The sequence below is a fragment of the Taudactylus pleione genome, unplaced genomic scaffold (genome assembly GCF_031769625.1).
Source record: "Taudactylus pleione unplaced genomic scaffold, aTauple2 ptg000112l, whole genome shotgun sequence".
Lineage (NCBI taxonomy): Eukaryota > Metazoa > Chordata > Amphibia > Anura > Myobatrachidae > Taudactylus > Taudactylus pleione.
The window spans coordinates 986,149-1,011,248 of record NW_028284514.1 but is presented as its reverse complement, the minus strand read 5'-3'; the positions used below and the strand labels follow the sequence as shown (position 1 = coordinate 1,011,248).

The window sequence follows — 25,100 nt, the reverse complement described above, 5'->3', positions numbered from 1 at the left end:
ATATGGGAGACTGCGCTGAGTAATGTGACATGTGATACCTGTATATCTGTGTGCTCCTGAGTCTGTATATGGAGACTGCGCTGAGTAATGTGATATGTGACACCTGTATATCTGTGTGCTCCTGAGTCTGTATATAGGAGACTGCGCTGAGTAATGTGATATGTGACACCTGTATATCTGTGTGCTCCTGAGTCTGTATATAGGAGACTGCGCTGAGTAATGTGATATGTGACACCTGTATATCTGTGTGCTCCTGAGTCTGTATATGGGAGACTGCGCTGAGTAATGTCATATGTGACACCTGTATATCTGTGTGCTCCTGAGTTTGTATATAGGAGACTGTGCTGAGTAATGTGATATGTGACACCTGTATATCTGTGTGCTCCTGAGCCTGTATATGGAGACTGTGTGGAGTAATGTGATATGTGACACCTGTATATCTGTGTGCTCCTGAGTCTGTATATGGGAGACTGCGCTGAGTAATGTGATATGTGACACCTGTATATCTGTGTGCTCCTGAGTCTGTATATAGGAGACTGCGCTGAGTAATGTGATATGTGACACCTGTATATCTGTGTGCTCCTGAGTCTGTATATGGGAGACTGTGCTGAGTAATGTGATATGTGACACCTGTATATCTGTGTGCTCCTGAGTCTGTATATAGGAGACTGCGCTGAGTAATGTGATATGTGATACCTGTATATCTGTGTGCTCCTGAGTCTGTATATGGGAGACTGTGCTGAGTAATGTGATATGTGACACCTGTATATCTGTGTGCTCCTGAGTCTGTATATGGGAGACTGCGCTGAGTAATGTGATATGTGACACCTGTATATCTGTGTGCTCCTGAGTCTGTATATGGGAGACTGCGCTGAGTAATGTGATATGTGACACCTGTATATCTGTGTGCTCCTGAGTCTGTATATGGGAGACTGCGCTGAGTAATGTGATATGTGATACCTGTATATCTGTGTGCTCCTGAGTCTGTATATGGAGACTGCGCTGAGTAATGTGATATGTGACACCTGTATATCTGTGTGCTCCTGAGTCTGTATATGGGAGACTGCGCTGAGTAATGTGATATGTGACACCTGTATATCTGTGTGCTCCTGAGTCTGTATATAGGAGACTGTGCTGAGTAATGTGATATGTGACACCTGTATATCTGTGTGCTCCTGAGTCTGTATATGGGAGACTGCGCTGAGTAATGTGATATGTGATACCTGTATATCTGTGTGCTCCTGAGTCTGTATATGGAGACTGCGCTGAGTAATGTGATATGTGACACCTGTATATCTGTGTGCTTCTGAGTCTGTATATGGAGACTGCGCTGAGTAATGTGATATGTGACACCCTGTATATCTGTGTGCTCCTGAGTCTGTATATAGGAGACTGTGCTGAGTAATGTGATATGTGACACCTGTATATCTGTGTGCTCCTGAGTCTGTATATGGGAGACTGCGCTGAGTAATGTGATATGTGACACCTGTATATCTGTGTGCTCCTGAGTCTGTATATGGGAGACTGCGCTGAGTAATGTGATATTTGACACCTGTATATCTGTGTGCTCCTGAGTCTGTATATGGGAGACTGCGCTGAGTAATGTGATATGTGACACCTGTATATCTGTGTGCTCCTGAGTCTGTATATGGGAGACTGCGCTGAGTAATGTGATATGTGACACCTGTATATCTGTGTGCTCCTGAGTCTGTATATGGAGACTGCGCTGAGTAATGTGATATGTGACACCTGTATATCTGTGTGCTCCTGAGTCTGTATATGGGAGACTGCGCTGAGTAATGTGATATGTGACACCTGTATATCTGTGTGCTCCTGAGTCTGTATATAGGAGACTGTGCTGAGTAATGTGATATGTGACACCTGTATATCTGTGTGCTCCTGAGTCTGTATATAGGAGACTGTGCTGAGTAATGTGATATGTGACACCTGTATATCTGTGTGCTCCTGAGTCTGTATATGGAGACTGCGCTGAGTAATGTGATATGTGACACCTGTATATCTGTGTGCTCCTGAGTCTGTATATGGAGACTGCGCTGAGTAATGTGATATGTGACACCTGTATATCTGTGTGCTCCTGAGTCTGTATATGGGAGACTGCGCTGAGTAATGTGATATGTGACACCTGTATATCTGTGTGCTCCTGAGTCTGTATATGGGAGACTGCGCTGAGTAATGTGATATGTGACACCTGTATATCTGTGTGCTCCTGAGTCTGTATATGGGAGACTGCGCTGAGTAATGTGATATGTGATACCTGTATATCTGTGTGCTCCTGAGACTGTATATGGGAGACTGCGCTGAGTAATGTGATATGTGACACCTGTATATCTGTGTGCTCCTGAGTCTGTATATAGGAGACTGTGCTGAGTAATGTGATATGTGATACCTGTATATCTGTGTGCTCCTGAGTCTGTATATGGAGACTGCGCTGAGTAATGTGATATGTGACACCTGTATATCTGTGTGCTCCTGAGTCTGTATATAGGAGACTGCGCTGAGTAATGTGATATGTGACACCTGTATATCTGTGTGCTCCTGAGTCTGTATATAGGAGACTGCGCTGAGTAATGTGATATGTGACACCTGTATATCTGTGTGCTCCTGAGTCTGTATATGGGAGACTGCGCTGAGTAATGTCATATGTGACACCTGTATATCTGTGTGCTCCTGAGTTTGTATATAGGAGACTGTGCTGAGTAATGTGATATGTGACACCTGTATATCTGTGTGCTCCTGAGCCTGTATATGGAGACTGTGCTGGAGTAATGTGATATGTGACACCTGTATATCTGTGTGCTCCTGAGTCTGTATATGGGAGACTGCGCTGAGTACATCGTGATATGTGACACCTGTATATCTGTGTGCTCCTGAGTCTGTATATAGGAGACTGCGCTGAGTAATGTGATATGTGACACCTGTATATCTGTGTGCTCCTGAGTCTGTATATGGGAGACTGTGCTGAGTAATGTGATATGTGACACCTGTATATCTGTGTGCTCCTGAGTCTGTATATAGGAGACTGCGCTGAGTAATGTGATATGTGATACCTGTATATCTGTGTGCTCCTGAGTCTGTATATGGAGACTGTGCTGAGTAATGTGATATGTGACACCTGTATATCTGTGTGCTCCTGAGTCTGTATATGGGAGACTGCGCTGAGTAATGTGATATGTGACACCTGTATATCTGAGTGCTCCTGAGTCTGTATATGGGAGACTGCGCTGAGTAATGTGATATGTGACACCTGTATATCTGTGTGCTCCTGAGTCTGTATATGGGAGACTGCGCTGAGTAATGTGATATGTGATACCTGTATATCTGTGTGCTCCTGAGTCTGTATATGGAGACTGCGCTGAGTAATGTGATATGTGACACCTGTATATCTGTGTGCTCCTGAGTCTGTATATGGGAGACTGCGCTGAGTAATGTGATATGTGACACCTGTATATCTGTGTGCTCCTGAGTCTGTATATAGGAGACTGTGCTGAGTAATGTGATATGTGACACCTGTATATCTGTGTGCTCCTGAGTCTGTATATGGGAGACTGCGCTGAGTAATGTGATATGTGATACCTGTATATCTGTGTGCTCCTGAGTCTGTATATGGAGACTGCGCTGAGTAATGTGATATGTGACACCTGTATATCTGTGTGCTCCTGAGTCTGTATATGGGAGACTGCGCTGAGTAATGTGATATGTGACACCTGTATATCTGTGTGCTCCTGAGTCTGTATATAGGAGACTGTGCTGAGTAATGTTGATATGTGACACCTGTATATCTGTGTGCTCCTGAGTCTGTATATGGGAGACTGCGCTGAGTAATGTGATATGTGACACCTGTATATCTGTGTGCTCCTGAGTCTGTATATGGGAGACTGCGCTGAGTAATGTGATATTTGACACCTGTATATCTGTGTGCTCCTGAGTCTGTATATGGGAGACTGCGCTGAGTAATGTGATATGTGACACCTGTATATCTGTGTGCTCCTGAGTCTGTATATGGGAGACTGCGCTGAGTAATGTGATATGTGACACCTGTATATCTGTGTGCTCCTGAGTCTGTATATGGGAGACTGCGCTGAGTAATGTGATATGTGATACCTGTATATCTGTGTGCTCCTGAGTCTGTATATGGAGACTGCGCTGAGTAATGTGATATGTGACACCTGTATATCTGTGTGCTCCTGAGTCTGTATATGGGAGACTGCGCTGAGTAATGTGATATGTGACACCTGTATATCTGTGTGCTCCTGAGTCTGTATATAGGAGACTGTGCTGAGTAATGTGATATGTGACACCTGTATATCTGTGTGCTCCTGAGTCTGTATATAGGAGACTGTGCTGAGTAATGTGATATGTGACACCTGTATATCTGTGTGCTCCTGAGTCTGTATATGGGAGACTGCGCTGAGTAATGTGATATGTGACACCTGTATATCTGTGTGCTCCTGAGTCTGTATATGGGAGACTGCGCTGAGTAATGTGATATGTGACACCTGTATATCTGTGTGCTCCTGAGTCTGTATATGGGAGACTGCGCTGAGTAATGTGATATGTGACACCTGTATATCTGTGTGCTCCTGAGTCTGTATATGGGAGACTGCGCTGAGTAATGTGATATGTGACACCTGTATATCTGTGTGCTCCTGAGTCTGTATATGGGAGACTGCGCTGAGTAATGTGATATGTGATACCTGTATATCTGTGTGCTCCTGAGACTGTATATGGGAGACTGCGCTGAGTAATGTGATATGTGACACCTGTATATCTGTGTGCTCCTGAGTCTGTATATAGGAGACTGTGCTGAGTAATGTGATATGTGATACCTGTATATCTGTGTGCTCCTGAGTCTGTATATGGAGACTGCGCTGAGTAATGTGATATGTGACACCTGTATATCTGTGTGCTCCTGAGTCTGTATATAGGAGACTGTGCTGAGTAATGTGATATGTGACACCTGTATATCTGTGTGCTCCTGAGTCTGTATATGGGAGACTGCGCTGAGTAATGTGATATGTGACACCTGTATATCTGTGTGCTCCTGAGTCTGTATATAGGAGACTGTGCTGAGTAATGTGATATGTGACACCTGTATATCTGTGTGCTCCCGAGTCTGTATATGGGAGACTGCGCTGAGTAATGTGATATGTGACACCTGTATATCTGTGTGCTCCTGAGTCTGTATATAGGAGACTGTGCTGAGTAATGTGATATGTGACACCTGTATATCTGTGTGCTCCTGAGTCTGTATATGGGAGACTGCGCTGAGTAATGTGATATGTGACACCTGTATATCTGTGTGCTCCTGAGTCTGTATATAGGAGACTGTGCTGAGTAATGTGATATGTGACACCTGTATATCTGTGTGCTCCTGAGTCTGTATATGGGAGACTGCGCTGAGTAATGTGATATGTGACACCTGTATATCTGTGTGCTCCTGAGTCTGTATATGGGAGACTGCGCTGAGTAATGTGATATGTGACACCTGTATATCTGTGTGCTCCTGAGTCTGTATATAGGAGACTGCGCTGAGTAATGTGATATGTGACACCTGTATATCTGTGTGCTCCTGAGTCTGTATATAGGAGACTGTGCTGAGTAATGTGATATGTGACACCTGTATATCTGTGTGCTCCTGAGTCTGTATATGGGAGACTGCGCTGAGTAATGTGATATGTGACACCTGTATATCTGTGTGCTCCTGAGTCTGTATATAGGAGACTGTGCTGAGTAATGTGATATGTGGACACCTGTATATCTGTGTGCTCCCGAGTCTGTATATGGGAGACTGCGCTGAGTAATGTGATATGTGACACCTGTATATCTGTGTGCTCCTGAGTCTGTATATGGGAGACTGTGCTGAGTAATGTGATATGTGACACCTGTATATCTGTGTGCTCCTGAGTCTGTATATGGGAGACTGCGCTGAGTAATGTGATATGTGACACCTGTATATCTGTGTGCTCCTGAGTCTGTATATAGGAGACTGTGCTGAGTAATGTGATATGTGACACCTGTATATCTGTGTGCTCCTGAGTCTGTATATGGGAGACTGCGCTGAGTAATGTGATATGTGACACCTGTATATCTGTGTGCTCCTGAGTCTGTATATAGGAGACTGCGCTGAGTAATGTGATATGTGACACCTGTATATCTGTGTGCTCCTGAGTCTGTATATGGGAGACTGTGCTGAGTAATGTGATATGTGACACCTGTATATCTGTGTGCTCCTGAGTCTGTATATGGGGAGACTGCGCTGAGTAATGTGATATGTGACACCTGTATATCTGTGTGCTCCTGAGTCTGTATATAGGAGACTGTGCTGAGTAATGTGATATGTGACACCTGTATATCTGTGTGCTCCTGAGTCTGTATATAGGAGACTGCGCTGAGTAATGTGATATGTGACACCTGTATATCTGTATATAGGAGACTGCGCTGAGTAATGTGATATGTGACACCTGTATATCTGTGTGCTCCTGAGTCTGTATATAGGAGACTGTGCTGAGTAATGTGATATGTGACACCTGTATATCTGTGTGCTCCCGAGTCTGTATATGGGAGACTGCGCTGAGTAATGTGATATGTGACACCTGTATATCTGTGTGCTCCTGAGTAGTCTGTATATAGGAGACTGTGCTGAGTAATGTGATATGTGACACCTGTATATCTGTGTGCTCCTGAGTCTGTATATGAGAGACTGTGCTGAGTAATGTGATATGTGACTCCTGTATATCTGTGTGCTCCTGAGTCTGTATATGGGAGACTGCGCTGAGTAATGTGATATGTGACACCTGTATATCTGTGTGCTCCTGAGTCTGTATATAGGAGACTGCGCTGAGTACTGTGATATGTGACACCTGTATATCTGTGTGCTCCTGAGTTTGTATATGGGACACTGCACTGAGTGATGTGATATGTGACACCTGTATATCTGTGCGCTCCTGAGTTTTTATATAGGAGACAGCGCTGAGTAATGTGATATGTGACACCTGTATTTCTGTGTGCTCCTGAGTCTGTATATGGGAGACTGCGCTGAGTAATGTGATATGTGACACCTGTATATCTGTGTGCTCCTGAGTCTGTATATAGGAGACTGCGCTGAGTAATGTGATATGTGACACCTGTATATCTGTGCGCTCCTGAGTCTGTATATAGGAGACTGCGCTGAGTAATGTGATATGTGACACCTGTATATCTGTGTGCTCCTGAGTCTGTATATAGGAGACTGCGCTGAGTACTGTGATATGTGACACCTGTATATCTGTGTGCTCCTGAGTTTGTATATGGGACACTGCACTGAGTGATGTGATATGTGACACCTGTATATCTGTGCGCTCCTGAGTTTTTATATAGGAGACTGCGCTGAGTAATGTGATATGTGACACCTGTATATCTGTGTGCTCCTGAGTCTGTATATGGAGACTGCGCTGAGTAATGTGATATGTGACACCTGTATATCTGTGTGCTCCTGAGTCTGTATATAGGAGACTGCGCTGAGTAATGTGATATGTGACACCTGTATATCTGTGTGCTCCTGAGTCTGTATGTGGGAGACTGCGCTGAGTAATGTGATATGTGACACCTGTATATCTGTGTGCTCCTGAGTCTGTATATAGGAGACTGCGCTGAGTAATGTGATATGTGACACCTGTATATCTGTGTGCTCCTGAGTCTGTATATGGCAGACTGTGCTGAGTAATGTGATGTGTAACCTGTATATCTGTGTGCTCCTGAGTCTGTATATGGGAGACTGCGCTGAGTAATGGGATATGTGACACCTGTATATCTGTGTGCTCCTGAGTCTGTATATGGGAGACTGCGCTGAGTAATGTGCTATTGTGACACCTGTATATCTGTGTGCTCCTGAGTTTGTATATGGGACACTGCACTGAGTGATGTGATATGTGACACCTGTATATCTGTGCGCTCCTGAGTTTTTATATAGGAGACAGCGCTGAGCAATGTGATATGTGACACCTGTATATCTGTGTGCTCCTGAGTCTGTATATAGGAGACTGTGCTGAGTAATGTGATATGTGACACCTGTATATCTGTGTGCTCCTGAGTCTGTATATGGGAGACTGCGCTGAGTAATGTGATATGTGACACCTGTATATCTGTGTGCTCCTGAGTCTGTATATAGGAGACTGCGCTGAGTAATGTGATATGTGACACCTGTATATCTGTGTGCTCCTGAGTCTGTATATGGGAGACTGCGCTGAGTAATGTGATATGTGACACCTGTATATCTGTGTGCTCCTGAGTCTGTATATAGGAGACTGCTGAGTAAATGTTGATATGTGACACCTGTATATCTGTGTGCTCCTGAGTCTGTATATGGGAGACTGCGCTGAGTAATGTGATATGTGATACCTGTATATCTGTGTGCTCCTGAGTCTGTATATGGAGACTGCGCTGAGTAATGTGATATGTGACACCTGTATATCTGTGTGCTCCTGAGTCTGTATATGGGAGACTGCGCTGAGTAATGTGATATGTGACACCTGTATATCTGTGTGCTCCTGAGTCTGTAATATGGGAGACTGCGCTGAGTAATGTGATATGTGACACCTGTATATCTGTGTGCTCCTGAGTCTGTATATGGGAGACTGCGCTGAGTAATGTGATATGTGACACCTGTATATCTGTGTGCTCCTGAGTCTGTATATGGGAGACTGCGCTGAGTAATGTGATATTGTGACACCTGTATATCTGTGTGCTCCTGAGTCTGTATATGGGAGACTGCGCTGAGTATGTGATATGTGACACCTTGTATATCTGTGTGCTCCTGTCGTCTGTCAACTTGCGTGCTTGGAGGACTGCGCTGAGTAATGTGATATGTGACACCTGTATATCTGTCGTGCTACCTGAACTGGCCTGTATATTGTGATATGTGATACCTGTATATCTGTGTGCTCCTGAGTCTGTATATGGAGACTGCGCTGAGTAATGTGATATGTGACACCTGTATATCTGTGTGCTCCTGAGTCTGTATATGGGAGACTGCGCTGAGTAATGTGATATGTGACACCTGTATATCTGTGTGCTCCTGAGTCTGTATATAGGAGACTGTGCTGAGTAATGTGATATGTGACACCTGTATATCTGTGTGCTCCTGAGTCTGTATATAGGAGACTGTGCTGAGTAATGTGATATGTGACACCTGTATATCTGTGTGCTCCTGAGTCTGTATATGGGAGACTGCGCTGAGTAATGTGATATGTGACACCTGTATATCTGTGTGCTCCTGAGTCTGTATATGGGAGACTGCGCTGAGTAATGTGATATGTGACACCTGTATATCTGTGTGCTCCTGAGTCTGTATATGGGAGACTGCGCTGAGTAATGTGATATGTGACACCTGTATATCTGTGTGCTCCTGAGTCTGTATATGGGAGACTGCGCTGAGTAATGTGATATGTGACACCTGTATATCTGTGTGCTCCTGAGTCTGTATATGGGAGACTGCGCTGAGTAATGTGATATGTGATACCTGTATATCTGTGTGCTCCTGAGACTGTATATGGGAGACTGCGCTGAGTAATGTGATATGTGACACCTGTATATCTGTGTGCTCCTGAGTCTGTATATAGGAGACTGTGCTGAGTAATGTGATATGTGATACCTGTATATCTGTGTGCTCCTGAGTCTGTATATGGGAGACTGCGCTGAGTAATGTGATATGTGACACCTGTATATCTGTGTGCTCCTGAGTCTGTATATAGGAGACTGTGCTGAGTAATGTGATATGTGACACCTGTATATCTGTGTGCTCCTGAGTCTGTATATGGGAGACTGCGCTGAGTAATGTGATATGTGACACCTGTATATCTGTGTGCTCCTGAGTCTGTATATAGGAGACTGTGCTGAGTAATGTGATATGTGACACCTGTATATCTGTGTGCTCCCGAGTCTGTATATGGGAGACTGCGCTGAGTAATGTGATGTGTGACACCTGTATATCTGTGTGCTCCTGAGTCTGTATATAGGAGACTGTGCTGAGTAATGTGATATGTGACACCTGTATATCTGTGTGCTCCTGAGTCTGTATATGGGAGACTGCGCTGAGTAATGTGATATGTGACACCTGTATATCTGTGTGCTCCTGAGTCTGTATATAGGAGACTGTGCTGAGTAATGTGATATGTGACACCTGTATATCTGTGTGCTCCTGAGTCTGTATATGGGAGACTGCGCTGAGTAATGTGATATGTGACACCTGTATATCTGTGTGCTCCTGAGTCTGTATATGGGAGACTGCGCTGAGTAATGTGATATGTGACACCTGTATATCTGTGTGCTCCTGAGTCTGTATATAGGAGACTGCGCTGAGTAATGTGATATGTGACACCTGTATATCTGTGTGCTCCTGAGTCTGTATATAGGAGACTGTGCTGAGTAATGTGATATGTGACACCTGTATATCTGTGTGCTCCTGAGTCTGTATATGGGAGACTGCGCTGAGTAATGTGATATGTGACACCTGTATATCTGTGTGCTCCTGAGTCTGTATATAGGAGACTGTGCTGAGTAATGTGATATGTGACACCTGTATATCTGTGTGCTCCCGAGTCTGTATATGGGAGACTGCGCTGAGTAATGTGATATGTGACACCTGTATATCTGTGTGCTCCTGAGTCTGTATATGGGAGACTGTGCTGAGTAATGTGATATGTGACACCTGTATATCTGTGTGCTCCTGAGTCTGTATATGGGAGACTGCGCTGAGTAATGTGATATGTGACACCTGTATATCTGTGTGCTCCTGAGTCTGTATATAGGAGACTGTGCTGAGTAATGTGATATGTGACACCTGTATATCTGTGTGCTCCTGAGTCTGTATATGGGAGACTGCGCTGAGTAATGTGATATGTGACACCTGTATATCTGTGTGCTCCTGAGTCTGTATATAGGAGACTGCGCTGAGTAATGTGATATGTGACACCTGTATATCTGTGTGCTCCTGAGTCTGTATATGGGAGACTGTGCTGAGTAATGTGATATGTGACACCTGTATATCTGTGTGCTCCTGAGTCTGTATATGGGAGACTGCGCTGAGTAATGTGATATGTGACACCTGTATATCTGTGTGCTCCTGAGTCTGTATATAGGAGACTGTGCTGAGTAATGTGATATGTGACACCTGTATATCTGTGTGCTCCTGAGTCTGTATATAGGAGACTGCGCTGAGTAATGTGATATGTGACACCTGTATATCTGTATATAGGAGACTGCGCTGAGTAATGTGATATGTGACACCTGTATATCTGTGTGCTCCTGAGTCTGTATATAGGAGACTGTGCTGAGTAATGTGATATGTGACACCTGTATATCTGTGTGCTCCCGAGTCTGTATATGGGAGACTGCGCTGAGTAATGTGATATGTGACACCTGTATATCTGTGTGCTCCTGAGTCTGTATATAGGAGACTGTGCTGAGTAATGTGATATGTGACACCTGTATATCTGTGTGCTCCTGAGTCTGTATATGAGAGACTGTGCTGAGTAATGTGATATGTGACTCCTGTATATCTGTGTGCTCCTGAGTCTGTATATGGGAGACTGCGCTGAGTAATGTGATATGTGACACCTGTATATCTGTGTGCTCCTGAGTCTGTATATAGGAGACTGCGCTGAGTACTGTGATATGTGACACCTGTATATCTGTGTGCTCCTGAGTTTGTATATGGGACACTGCACTGAGTGATGTGATATGTGACACCTGTATATCTGTGCGCTCCTGAGTTTTTATATAGGAGACAGCGCTGAGTAATGTGATATGTGACACCTGTATTTCTGTGTGCTCCTGAGTCTGTATATGGGAGACTGCGCTGAGTAATGTGATATGTGACACCTGTATATCTGTGTGCTCCTGAGTCTGTATATAGGAGACTGCGCTGAGTAATGTGATATGTGACACCTGTATATCTGTGCGCTCCTGAGTCTGTATATAGGAGACTGCGCTGAGTAATGTGATATGTGACACCTGTATATCTGTGTGCTCCTGAGTCTGTATATAGGAGACTGCGCTGAGTACTGTGATATGTGACACCTGTATATCTGTGTGCTCCTGAGTTTGTATATGGGACACTGCACTGAGTGATGTGATATGTGACACCTGTATATCTGTGCGCTCCTGAGTTTTTATATAGGAGACTGCGCTGAGTAATGTGATATGTGACACCTGTATATCTGTGTGCTCCTGAGTCTGTATATGGGAGACTGCGCTGAGTAATGTGATATGTGACACCTGTATATCTGTGTGCTCCTGAGTCTGTATATAGGAGACTGCGCTGAGTAATGTGATATGTGACACCTGTATATCTGTGTGCTCCTGAGTCTGTATGTGGGAGACTGCGCTGAGTAATGTGATATGTGACACCTGTATATCTGTGTGCTCCTGAGTCTGTATATAGGAGACTGCGCTGAGTAATGTGATATGTGACACCTGTATATCTGTGTGCTCCTGAGTCTGTATATGGCAGACTGTGCTGAGTAATGTGATGTGTAACCTGTATATCTGTGTGCTCCTGAGTCTGTATATGGGAGACTGCGCTGAGTAATGGGATATGTGACACCTGTATATCTGTGTGCTCCTGAGTCTGTATATGGGAGACTGCGCTGAGTAATGTGTATTGTGACACCTGTATATCTGTGTGCTCCTGAGTTTGTATATGGGACACTGCACTGAGTGATGTGATATGTGACACCTGTATATCTGAGCGCTCCTGAGTTTTTATATAGGAGACAGCGCTGAGCAATGTGATATGTGACACCTGTATATCTGTGTGCTCCTGAGTCTGTATATAGGAGACTGTGCTGAGTAATGTGATGTGACACCTGTATATCTGTGTGCTCCTGAGTCTGTATATAGGAGACTGTGCTGAGTAAAGTGATATGTGACACCTGTATATCTGTGTGCTCCTGAGTCTGTATATAGGAGACTGTGCTGAGTAATGTGATATGTGACACCTGTATATCTGTGTGCTCCTGAGTTTGTATATAGGAGACTGCGCTGAGTAATGTGATATGTGACACCTGTATATCTGTGTGCTCCTGAGTCTGTATATGGGAGACTGCGCTGAGTAATGTGATATGTGACACCTGTATATCTGTGTGCTCCTGAGTCTGTATATGGGAGACTGCGCTGAGTAATGTGATATGTGACACCTGTATATCTGTGTGCTCCTGAGTCTGTATATGGAGACTGTGCTGAGTAATGTGATATGTGACACCTGTATATCTGTGTGCTCCTGAGTCTGCATATGGGAGACTGCGCTGAGTAATGTGATGTGTGACACCTGTATATCTGTGTGCTCCTGAGTCTGTATATGGGAGACTGCGCTGAGTAATGTGATATGTGACACCTGTATATCTGTGTGCTCCTGAGTCTGTATATGGGAGACTGCGCTGAGTAATGTGATATGTGACACCTGTATATCTGTGTGCTCCTGAGTCTGTATATAGGAGACTGCGCTGAGTACTGTGATATGTGACACCTGTATATCTGTGTGCTCCTGAGTTTGTATATGGGACACTGCACTGAGTGATGTGATATGTGACACCTGTATATCTGTGCGCTCCTGAGTTTTTATATAGGAGACAGCGCTGAGTAATGTGATATGTGACACCTGTATTTCTGTGTGCTCCTGAGTCTGTATATGGGAGACTGCGCTGAGTAATGTGATATGTGACACCTGTATATCTGTGTGCTCCTGAGTCTGTATATAGGAGACTGCGCTGAGTAATGTGATATGTGACACCTGTATATCTGTGCGCTCCTGAGTCTGTATATAGGAGACTGCGCTGAGTAATGTGATATGTGACACCTGTATATCTGTGTGCTCCTGAGTCTGTATATAGGAGACTGCGCTGAGTACTGTGATATGTGACACCTGTATATCTGTGTGCTCCTGAGTTTGTATATGGGACACTGCACTGAGTGATGTGATATGTGACACCTGTATATCTGTGCGCTCCTGAGTTTTTATATAGGAGACTGCGCTGAGTAATGTGATATGTGACACCTGTATATCTGTGTGCTCCTGAGTCTGTATATGGGAGACTGCGCTGAGTAATGTGATATGTGACACCTGTATATCTGTGTGCTCCTGAGTCTGTATATAGGAGACTGCGCTGAGTAATGTGATATGTGACACCTGTATATCTGTGTGCTCCTGAGTCTGTATGTGGGAGACTGCGCTGAGTAATGTGATATGTGACACCTGTATATCTGTGTGCTCCTGAGTCTGTATATAGGAGACTGCGCTGAGTAATGTGATATGTGACACCTGTATATCTGTGTGCTCCTGAGTCTGTATATGGCAGACTGTGCTGAGTAATGTGATGTGTAACCTGTATATCTGTGTGCTCCTGAGTCTGTATATGGGAGACTGCGCTGAGTAATGGGATATGTGACACCTGTATATCTGTGTGCTCCTGAGTCTGTATATGGGAGACTGCGCTGAGTAATGTGTATTGTGACACCTGTATATCTGTGTGCTCCTGAGTTTGTATATGGGACACTGCACTGAGTGATGTGATATGTGACACCTGTATATCTGTGCGCTCCTGAGTTTTTATATAGGAGACAGCGCTGAGCAATGTGATATGTGACACCTGTATATCTGTGTGCTCCTGAGTCTGTATATAGGAGACTGTGCTGAGTAATGTGATGTGACACCTGTATATCTGTGTGCTCCTGAGTCTGTATATAGGAGACTGTGCTGAGTAAAGTGATATGTGACACCTGTATATCTGTGTGCTCCTGAGTCTGTATATAGGAGACTGTGCTGAGTAATGTGATATGTGACACCTGTATATCTGTGTGCTCCTGAGTTTGTATATAGGAGACTGCGCTGAGTAATGTGATATGTGACACCTGTATATCTGTGTGCTCCTGAGTCTGTATATGGGAGACTGCGCTGAGTAATGTGATATGTGACACCTGTATATCTGTGTGCTCCTGAGTCTGTATATGGGAGACTGCGCTGAGTAATGTGATATGTGACACCTGTATATCTGTGTGCTCCTGAGTCTGTATATGGAGACTGTGCTGAGTAATGTGATATGTGACACCTGTATATCTGTGTGCTCCTGAGTCTGCATATGGGAGACTGCGCTGAGTAATGTGATGTGTGACACCTGTATATCTGTGTGCTCCTGAGTCTGTATATGGGAGACTGCGCTGAGTAATGTGATATGTGACACCTGTATATCTGTGTGCTCCTGAGTCTGTATATGGGAGACTGCGCTGAGTAATGTGATATGTGACACCTGTATATCTGTGTGCTCCTGAGTCTGTATATAGGAGACTGCGCTGAGTAATGTGATATGTGACACCTGTATATCTGTGTGCTCCTGAGTCTGTATATAGGAGACTGCGCTGAGTAATGTGATATGTGACACCTGTATATCAAATGTAATGTCATAAAGTGTGTGTGTGTATATAACTATATATATATCCCTATTCTTACCACAAGCCTTGGCAGTCACTTATGAGGAAGCCCCTGAGGTAATGTAACATGCATAGTGTGAGTTGTGTAATTCTTCCTTATCTCAGAGATTACATTCAGTGTTTGGCTTTGAGCTGATATAATTTATTTATTTATTAACAGTCTCTTATATAGCGCAGCATATTCCGTAGCGCTTTACAATTGGAAACATTAATATAACAACACTGGGTAATAACTGAGAGACATAGAGGTAGGAAGGCCCTGCTCGCAAGCTTACAATCTATAGGGAAATAGACATTGATACACAAGGATAGGTGCTATATATTGCATTTTGGTCCGGCCAGAATGCAGAGTTACTTGGTGGGCTGTATAATCCACTCACACAGGAATGTCGGGCAAATGTCAGGAGGATGAGAGAGAAAGACACTGAGCTCTATTTACTTCAATCCGCATATTGAATGCGGATTGTAGTGTGATATTACCGAGTGAATTCGCATTGCGAATTCAGGCAATATCACAGGGATTTACTATAAATCCCTTGCAGGGCAGAGCTTGCGATAAAGCTCTGTCCCTGCGGATCCCATCCGCACTTTTTTCCGAAAATACCGCGACTAAGAGCCCGCGCATGCGCCGACCCACCGTCGCTGCTACCCCCCACCGACGCTAAGCCCCGACCCCTGCGATCGCGGACCCCTGCGACCCCCCCCTCCCTTCATTACACTTACCTGCATCCTCCTGGCCACCGGTGATCTTCTCCGGGCTTCCCGATCAGGTGATCTCCCATACTGCACTGGGGCCTGATCACCTGATGACCGGGCAGCAGTGCACTGTGGGAGACCAGCTGACCGGAGAGGAGCCATCACCGGAGGCCCGATCACCGGTCCCTGGATTCAGGTAAGTAAAAAAAAAAAAAAATGTTTCATTTTTTTTTTTTTTTTTTACAGCAATCAGCTTGCGGTCTGCTTAGACCACACAGCTGATTACTGGTACCGGCTCCCGCCTCTGCTCTCCCCTCTGCTCTCCCCGTTAGAGCAGAGTGGGAGCCTGGTAACCGGGGGAGACCCTGGATATCGCCACCTCCAGGTGGCGTTATTATCACAGGGCTTCCCCCGGTATTTTTTTACAATTTATTTTAGTAACTATGGTTGGATCACATTTCCCATTACAGTTATAGGAAATGCGATCTGCTTTACTAAAAATAAGTGATAATCAGGGGTTGGAGTAGAATTTTACTAATTCTACTCCAATTGCCCTGTAATAACTATAGGTGATACTAACATAATGTGAAAAGGGTGTGACAACACAAAACAGCATTTTTCACTTTATTTTAGTAAAAATAATGTTAATAAATAGAGCTTATAGTATGAGGTTGTGTGGACTGTGAGAGGGGGTGTAATTAGACATGGTCCAATAGATGGTGATGGATATAATCCTGGGTGGTAACGGACGAGTTCCCCAGTAACATATGAATAACCCCAGGAACCTGTCCTATAGTAAGTGACACCAACGTTTTCTTCTAGCACAGATGTGATGTAACCCCGTCTTCACATCGGCCGCCCATCATCCTGTCACAACACGTTACACCAACAACACTTCCTGCTGACTTACAAATTACCGCGTCTCTGGGAGAGAGTGGGAATATAGACGTTATTTGGAGGATGTATTAAAAAAAAGAGGAACAATGGGCATAGACTGAAATGTGCAGTGATGTGATGCCGGAGTCTTGTACAATGTGAGGGTGATTAATGGGACTTCTCTAATTTTACCAGCAGCTGCTGTCTCTGAACGTGGGCAGTATTCAGCTACATACACAATGTGGGAGTACGATTCGCAGTCACGCGCATTGCCCACATTCATGTAAATGGTCGTTGTGGATGCAACTAACTAGATGAAAAGTCGCACTGCGCACGCGCCCCACATTGTGTGCGTACACAGTCGCATTACTGATTGAGACACACAGGGTGTGAAATGTCTGGGCTGTGCCTGGGAGGGGGCTATCCAGGAGCACTGCTGTATGGCCAATTATGAGCATGTTGCGTAAATGGTTGCAAACTCAAATGCTTAACCACTCACATAGGTGGCCATAGTGTGATGGTGAATCTGTGCCTAGCATGGGTCTGCTGTACACCAATCGTCCTTGCACAGTCAGACACACAGCTGTACACCGGGGAAGGGCTAATACAGTCCTTACACACCCAGACACACAGCTGTACACCAGGGAAGGGCTAATACAGTCCTTGCACAGTCAGATGCATGGTTGTACACCAGGGAAGGGCCAATACAGTCCTTGCACAGTCAGATGCATGGTTGTACACCAGAGAAGGGCCAATACAGTCCTTGCACACCCAGACACACAGCTGTACACCAGGGAAGGGCTGATACAGTCTTTGCACAGTCAGACGCATGGCTGTACACCAGGGAAGGGCTAATAGTCTTTGCACAGTCAGACACACAGCTGTGCACCAGGGAAGGGCCAATACAGTCCTTGCACAGTCAGATGCATGGTTGTACACCAGGGAAGGGCCAATACAGTCCTTGCACACCCAGACACACAGCTGTACACCAGGGAAGGGCTGATACAGTCTTTGCACAGTCAGACGCACGGCTGTACACCAGGGAAGGGCTAATAGTCTTTGCACAGTCAGACGCACGGCTGTACACCAGGGAAGGGCTAATACAGTCCTTGCACAGTCAGACACACGGCTGTACACCAGGGAAGGGCTAATAGTCTTTGCACAGTCAGACGCACGGCTGTACACCAGGGAAGGGCTAATACAGTCCTTGCACAGTCAGACGCATGGCTGTACACCAGGGAAGGGCTAATACAGTCCTTGCACAGTCAGACGCACGGCTGTACACCAGGGAAGGGCTAATACAGTCCTTGCACAGTCAGACGCATGGCTGTACACCAGGGAAGGGCTAATACAGTCCTTGCACAGTCAGACGCATGGCTGTACACCAGGGAAGGGCTAATACAGTCCTTGCACAGTCAGACGCATGGCTGTACACCAGGGAAGGGCTAATACAGTCCTTGCACAGTCAGACGCATGGCTGTACACCAGGGAAGGGCTAATACAGTCCTTGCACAGTCAGACGCATGGCTGTACACCAGGGAAGGGCTAATAGTCTTTGCACAGTCAGACACACAGCTGTGCACCAGGGAAGGGCCAATACAGTCCTTGCACAGTCAGATGCATGGTTGTACACCAGGGAAGGGCCAATACAGTCCTTGCACACCCAGACACACAGCTGTACACCAGGGAAGGGCTGATACAGTCTTTGCACAGTCAGACGCACGGCTGTACACCAGGGAAGGGCTAATAGTCTTTGCACAGTCAGACGCACGGCTGTACACCAGGGAAGGGCTAATACAGTCCTTGCACAGTCAGACACACGGCTGTACACCAGGGAAGGGCTAATAGTCTTTGCACAGTCAGACGCACGGCTGTACACCAGGGAAGGGCTAATACAGTCCTTGCACAGTCAGACGCATGGCTGTACACCAGGGAAGGGCTAATACAGTCCTTGCACAGTCAGACGCACGGCTGTACACCAGGGAAGGGCTAATACAGTCCTTGCACAGTCAGACGCATGGCTGTACACCAGGGAAGGGCTAATACAGTCCTTGCACAGTCAGACGCATGGCTGTACACCAGGGAAGGGCTAATACAGTCCTTGCACAGTCAGACGCATGGCTGTACACCAGGGAAGGGCTAATACAGTCCTTGCACAGTCAGACGCATGGCTGTACACCAGGGAAGGGCTAATACAGTCCTTGCACAGTCAGACGCATGGCTGTACACCAGGGAAGGGCTAATACAGTCCTTGCACAGTCAGACACATGACTGTACACCAGAGAAGGGCCAGTACTAGTATTAGATAAAGTTGCAGGTGCGACTGCGGCAAATGGTTCATACACCCAGATTCAGACCCATAACCCTGAGAATACTCGGTCTAGTTTGCTTTTCATGTATGGCAGCGAGATTGCCAGCAGGTCTATGTTATGGATGTACCCAGTAAGCACACAGAAAGTTTTACCTGGAGTAATGGCAGCAGGCAAGGTAGGGGTTGATGCAGGTGTGTGCTAGAGTCTGCTGCTGGGAACTAGCTGGGAGATCAGAAGTCTAGTACTTAACTGGCACAGGTGGCCATGCCCAGAAACAGGGTGCAGATCGGGATTGTAGCAGGCTGGAACAAAGCCAAAGCAGCAATGCTGGATTTGGGCTTTTTTGTGGCAGGCCAGCTACTCAGGATACAGGTAGGAATAACATTGTACCTGAAATGCTGTATATGAACTAGGTTGTGGCAGGCCAGCTACTCAGGATACAGGTAGGAATAACATTGTACCTGCAATGCTGTATATGAACTTGGTTGTGGCAGGCCAGCTACTCAGGATACAGGTAGGAATAACATTGTACCTGCAATGCTGTATATGTATATGTAGGTGTGAATAACGTTGTACATGAAGTTGGTTGTAGCAGGCCAGCTACTCAGTATACAGGTAGGAATAATGTTGTACCTGCAATGCTGTATATGAACTTGATTGTGACAGGCCAGCTACTCAGAATGCAGGTGTGAATAACGCAAGCGGGTCGATGTTACCCCACTGCGCATGCGCACGACGGAGGGAGCTCCGTCGTGCGCATGCGCGAGACCCGGACAGCGACGGGCTCTCCGTCGCTCGGGGTCTCGCACCAAAGGGGGCGTGCTGTCGATGTTGATTGACAGCACGCCCCCTTTGGTGGGCGTGCCGGGGGCGTGGCTGCCAGACGGAGGCGTTCCCATGGGAACGCCTACCATCTGAAGCCGGCCCCACTGACATCACTAGTGATGTCAGTGGGAGTGATTTTGGCTCTGATAGAGCCAAAATCACTCCAGGGCTTGCGGCAGCGAGACCCTACCGCAGGGTCTCGTCGCAAGCCTGATGGTTGCGATGGTCTTGACCATCGTAACCCACAGCTATGCGAGCGTCCATAAGGCCGCTCCATTTTCACATAGGAGGGCCCTGATTCAGAGCGAGCGCTCTGGTCAGAGCGTCCGGCTCTGAATCAGGCCCTTAGTCTGGGAGCAAAAGTATACAATGGCAGGATACAGGAACAAGGGTTCAGGAGCAAAGAACTGTACAGCATGCAGCAGGTACGTGATCATCCACTAGGCGCGGAAACTAATGCTGGGCATACACTATACCAGTGCTTCTCAAACTCGGTCCTCAGGACACCGCACAGTTCATGTTTTGCAGGTCACCCAGCAGGTACACAGGTGTTACTCACTGACACATTTTAAAAGATCCACCCAGGTGAAGCTAATTATTTAAATTGTGATTATGTCAGGAGACCTGGAAAACATGCACTGTTTGGGGTCCTGAGGACCGAGTTTGAGAACCTGTACACTATACAATTATCTGTCCAATCTGGCTGGTTGGGATGAAAACCTGGTAATGTATGGGAGTAAATGACATCATCATTTGCTCACAAACACTGGATAATAGTATTAATAGATAAAAACGGTTGTTCAGACAATTGGTTAAAGCTCAGGAATTCAACCAATTTGAATAATTGTTTTTTGTCCTCTTTCCAGTATTTAAGACCATATGATCCACTGTCATTTGCTCCCATACATTACCAGGTTTTCATTCCAACCAGATATGTGACAAATAAATGTATAGTGTATGCCCAGCATTAGCAATATCACCGGCCGGCAGGAACTGACCGGAATCCCTAATGAAGGGAGAGGTCTCCTGTGATTGGTCCGTCAGGCTGAGGTCAGGTAACAGGACTACCAGCAAGTGAGTAACTGCGTGTAGCAGCCAGAGACCAGGTAGTTAGGATAGTGACTGAGAGCCAATCAGGCAGAGGGCAGCAGCGGCACATGTAACAGTCTCATTACATGAAGCAGGTGGTACTCACATCCAACGAGCTGGTCCAGAGCCGGACTGGGACAATTATCAGCAGAGAAGTGGTGGAGAATGTTCATGGGCAGATTCAATTACGCGCGGATGCTGCCGGAACGGGTCATGGCGGCTGTCGCACATTACCTGTAGCGGGCAGATTCTCTGCGTGGCGTACAGAGGTCACACAGACACAAGACAGGGTAAGAATTGCCTTGGGGTTATGTACTAATTAAAATGTCTGTTTTTAATAAATTACTAATGAATATATATGTGTCTCATAAATTCAGTGAAATATAGTAAATGAGATATTAATCAGTGATAAATGTGCGTAAGTAGGATAAAGTGAAAGAATATTGATTGCATAGCAATAAATAGCATTATCCCTTCCCTGCATGCTGAATGCTTTGTGTCGTATAATGATATGTTAGAAATCTTGATATTTGGAATATGTCTGTAAACCGGGTTCCGGACTGTAGATAGACAGCAATTAGACAATGTGTAGGTAGACGCCAAATGTTAGACAGTCAAAAGGTCGACTGGGACAAAAGGTCGACATGTACAAATGATCGATAGGGTTAAAGGTCAACATGAAATTGGTCTGCACAAAAATGCTTGACACATGATTTGTTTTTGTTTTTTAGGGTTCGGCACTTACCCCGACGGTTAGGGTTAGCACCAGGAGGGAGGGTTAGGGTTCAGCACTTACCGGAGGGTTATGGTTAGGCATTAGAAGGGATAGTTAGGGTCAGGCACCTACCCCGACGGCTAGGGTTAGGCACCAGGAGGGAGAGTTAGGTTAAAGATTAAAGCTAAAAACAAAAACAATTATGTGTCGACCATTTTTGTATCTACCATTTGTACATGTCGACCTTTAGTTTGTCGGCATTTTGTCCCTACGCGCTGCAGTGCCCGTGCAGCCTGCAGTATGTGGGTAGAACCGCTCACCCTTTAAAAAATAGGTTTAGAGAACATCGCCTTAACATCTTAAAGGGGTATAAGTTGCATAGTGTGTCACGTCACTTTTCTGAGGTGCATAATCGTGGTCCAGTGAGTATTACATGTATGGGTGTACAACATATCATTACGTGTATGGGTGTACAACATATCGGTACGTGTATGGGTGTACAACATATCGGTACGTGTATGGGTGTACAACATATCGGTACGTGTATGGGTGTACAACATATCGGTACGTGTATGGGTGTACAACATATCGGTACGTGTATGGGTGTACAACATATCATTACATGTATGGGTGTACAACATATCATTACATGTATGGGTGTACAACATATCATTACATGTATGGGTGTACAACATATCAGTATGGGTGTACAACATATCAGTATGGGTGTACAACATATCAGTATGGGTGTACAACATATCGGTACGTGTATGGGTGTACAACATATCAGTATGGGTGTACAACATATCGGTACGTGTATGGGTGTACAACATATCATTACGTGTATGGGTGTACAACATATCGGTACATGTATGGGTGTACAACATATCAGTATGGGTGTACAACATATCAGTATGGGTGTACAACATATCAGTATGGGTGTACAACATATCAGTACATGTATGGGTGTACAACATATCTGTACGTGTATGGGTGTACAACATATCGGTACGTGTATGGGTGTACAACATATCATTACATGTATGGGTGTACAACATATCGGTACATGTATGGGTGTACAACATATCAGTATGGGTGTACAATATATCGGTACATGTATGGGTGTACAACATATCTGTACGTGTATGGGTGTACAACATATCTGTACGTGTATGGGTGTACAACATATCGGTACGTGTATGGGTGTACAACATATCGGTACGTGTATGGGTGTACAACATATCGGTACGTGTATGGGTGTACAACATATCGGTACGTGTATGGGTGTACAACATATCGGTACGTGTATGGGTGTACAACATATCGGTACGTGTATGGGTGTACAACATATCGGTACGTGTATGGGTGTGCAACATATCGGTACGTGTATGGGTGTGCAACATATCGGTACGTGTATGGGTGTACAACATATCGGTACGTGTATGTGTGTACAACATATCGGTACGTGTATGGGTGTACAACATATCGGTACGTGTATGGGTGAACAACATATTGGTAAGATTTGCATTTTGGGTCCACAGGGGTTGAATGAGAGGATTGAATATGAATCTTTTGCATAAATTATAATTAACACATGACATTTTACAGTACCATCATTATATCTATTTAAAGATTATTTTAAAATAATAACCATAATATGGTACCTTCTCCCCTGCGTTGATGCTTTGATACCATGACATCTCTCCCATAGTGCCCATGGGGGGCGCCAGAAGACTGAGCTCCGGCTGTTGCTGGCGCTGCGGGGAGTGAGGTATTTAACATTATTTACCCCTCCGGTGAAGTCAGCACAGGCTGTTACGTCATATGCATTTGCGACGGCCAGTCTGTACATGCGCATGGCACTTTCACTCAGCGGGGAGCCGGCCATGCCTGGAAGGCTTCACTGATGCTGGGTCCCCGGCAATGGGTAACGCACATCGCTCTCACATCTATAGATCGTGTATGTGGTACAATGACAAACCAAGTTTACTGCTGTCCCATAAATATTGAAAGGAGGACATAACCCCTCTAGTGAGTGCTAAATGGGTTATGTTTTGTTGGTAAATGGGGCCCATAGTATCACCCTTAATTATCTGTGATATAGCTTCTATAGGCACTATTGTAAGTCTGGTTCTAACTTCGCTGCAGCCCTTATGTTAGTGCAATATATAAAGACATGGTAAATTGTAGTTACCCAACAGTCTTAACCTCTATTGGTTCATATTGTGATCAAGGCCCATATATCAGAAATACAGATACATATAATATGTGGTTTGGGTATGAAATCCCGATGCTGGGAATCCCTACAGGGGCCGGGTAAGTATACTAACCCTCCCCCCTTCTCTCCCTAACCCTCCCTTCTTGCACCCTAATTCTAACCCTCCTAACCCCCCCCCCCCACTCAGTGGTGTCTAACCTCTCCCCAAAGCCTGAATCTAGCCCCCCCCCACCCCTCACCCGTGGTGCCTAAAGCTAATTACCCGCCCCCCGTGGATAACAGCTAAGGGCACCCTAGCTTACCTTTGATTGGGATGGGGGCTGTTGGGATTCCTTTGTCAGTCTGTGGGCTGGTGTCGCCTGCTATGTTAAATCCCGGGTCGGAATTCTGACGCCGGAATTTCAACACACGGCGTCCCGGCTGTCTGTATTTTAACTACAACCCATATTATGTATCTGTTGTAGTATGTATCACAGATTCAATTAGTACCATATGTAAATTATGTGACACTAAATTCAGACTCCAATGTAAATTAGTAAAATGGATTAACTCTTTGATGCACCCAGGCGAATGTAGCTTAGTATAACGGGTTACGCCGCTCATTACAGCAGGGTGATAGGTAGGACAGTGGCGAGATAGCCGTCTTTCCTTTTTAGTGCGGTTAAATTGCCTCTGACCCACAGGAGTATCCCGCTTATATATAGGTGCTCTAACAATCACGTAGACATTATATCATTTAGCACACGTAGAGGTATGCATGTATTTTCGGGGGGATACCGGCAAATATTAAGCATCCCCTTAATGTATATTACCGTAGCAGATATTCATTTCCGACAGCTGCCGCAAACCTCATATTATTCTATGGGGGACGAGATGCTGTCAGATTTTC

General features: G+C 45.4%; 1 protein-coding gene across 2 annotated transcripts in view; it reads left to right on the top strand.

Annotated features, from left to right (window-relative positions):
* The window catches only part of LOC148525139 (integrin alpha-M-like), a 225,266-nt gene that overhangs the window by 16,947 nt on the left and 183,219 nt on the right, over positions 1-25,100 (top strand). The window contains exon 1 of one of the 2 annotated variants that reach the window (XM_088471182.1): positions 21,325-21,568. The exons of the other annotated variant lie outside the window; for it this stretch is intronic. The gene's annotated coding sequence lies outside the window, so the exon portion shown is untranslated. Of the gene's footprint in view, positions 1-21,324; positions 21,569-25,100 lie in introns of those variants that run through there. 2 annotated transcript variants of the gene reach the window in all.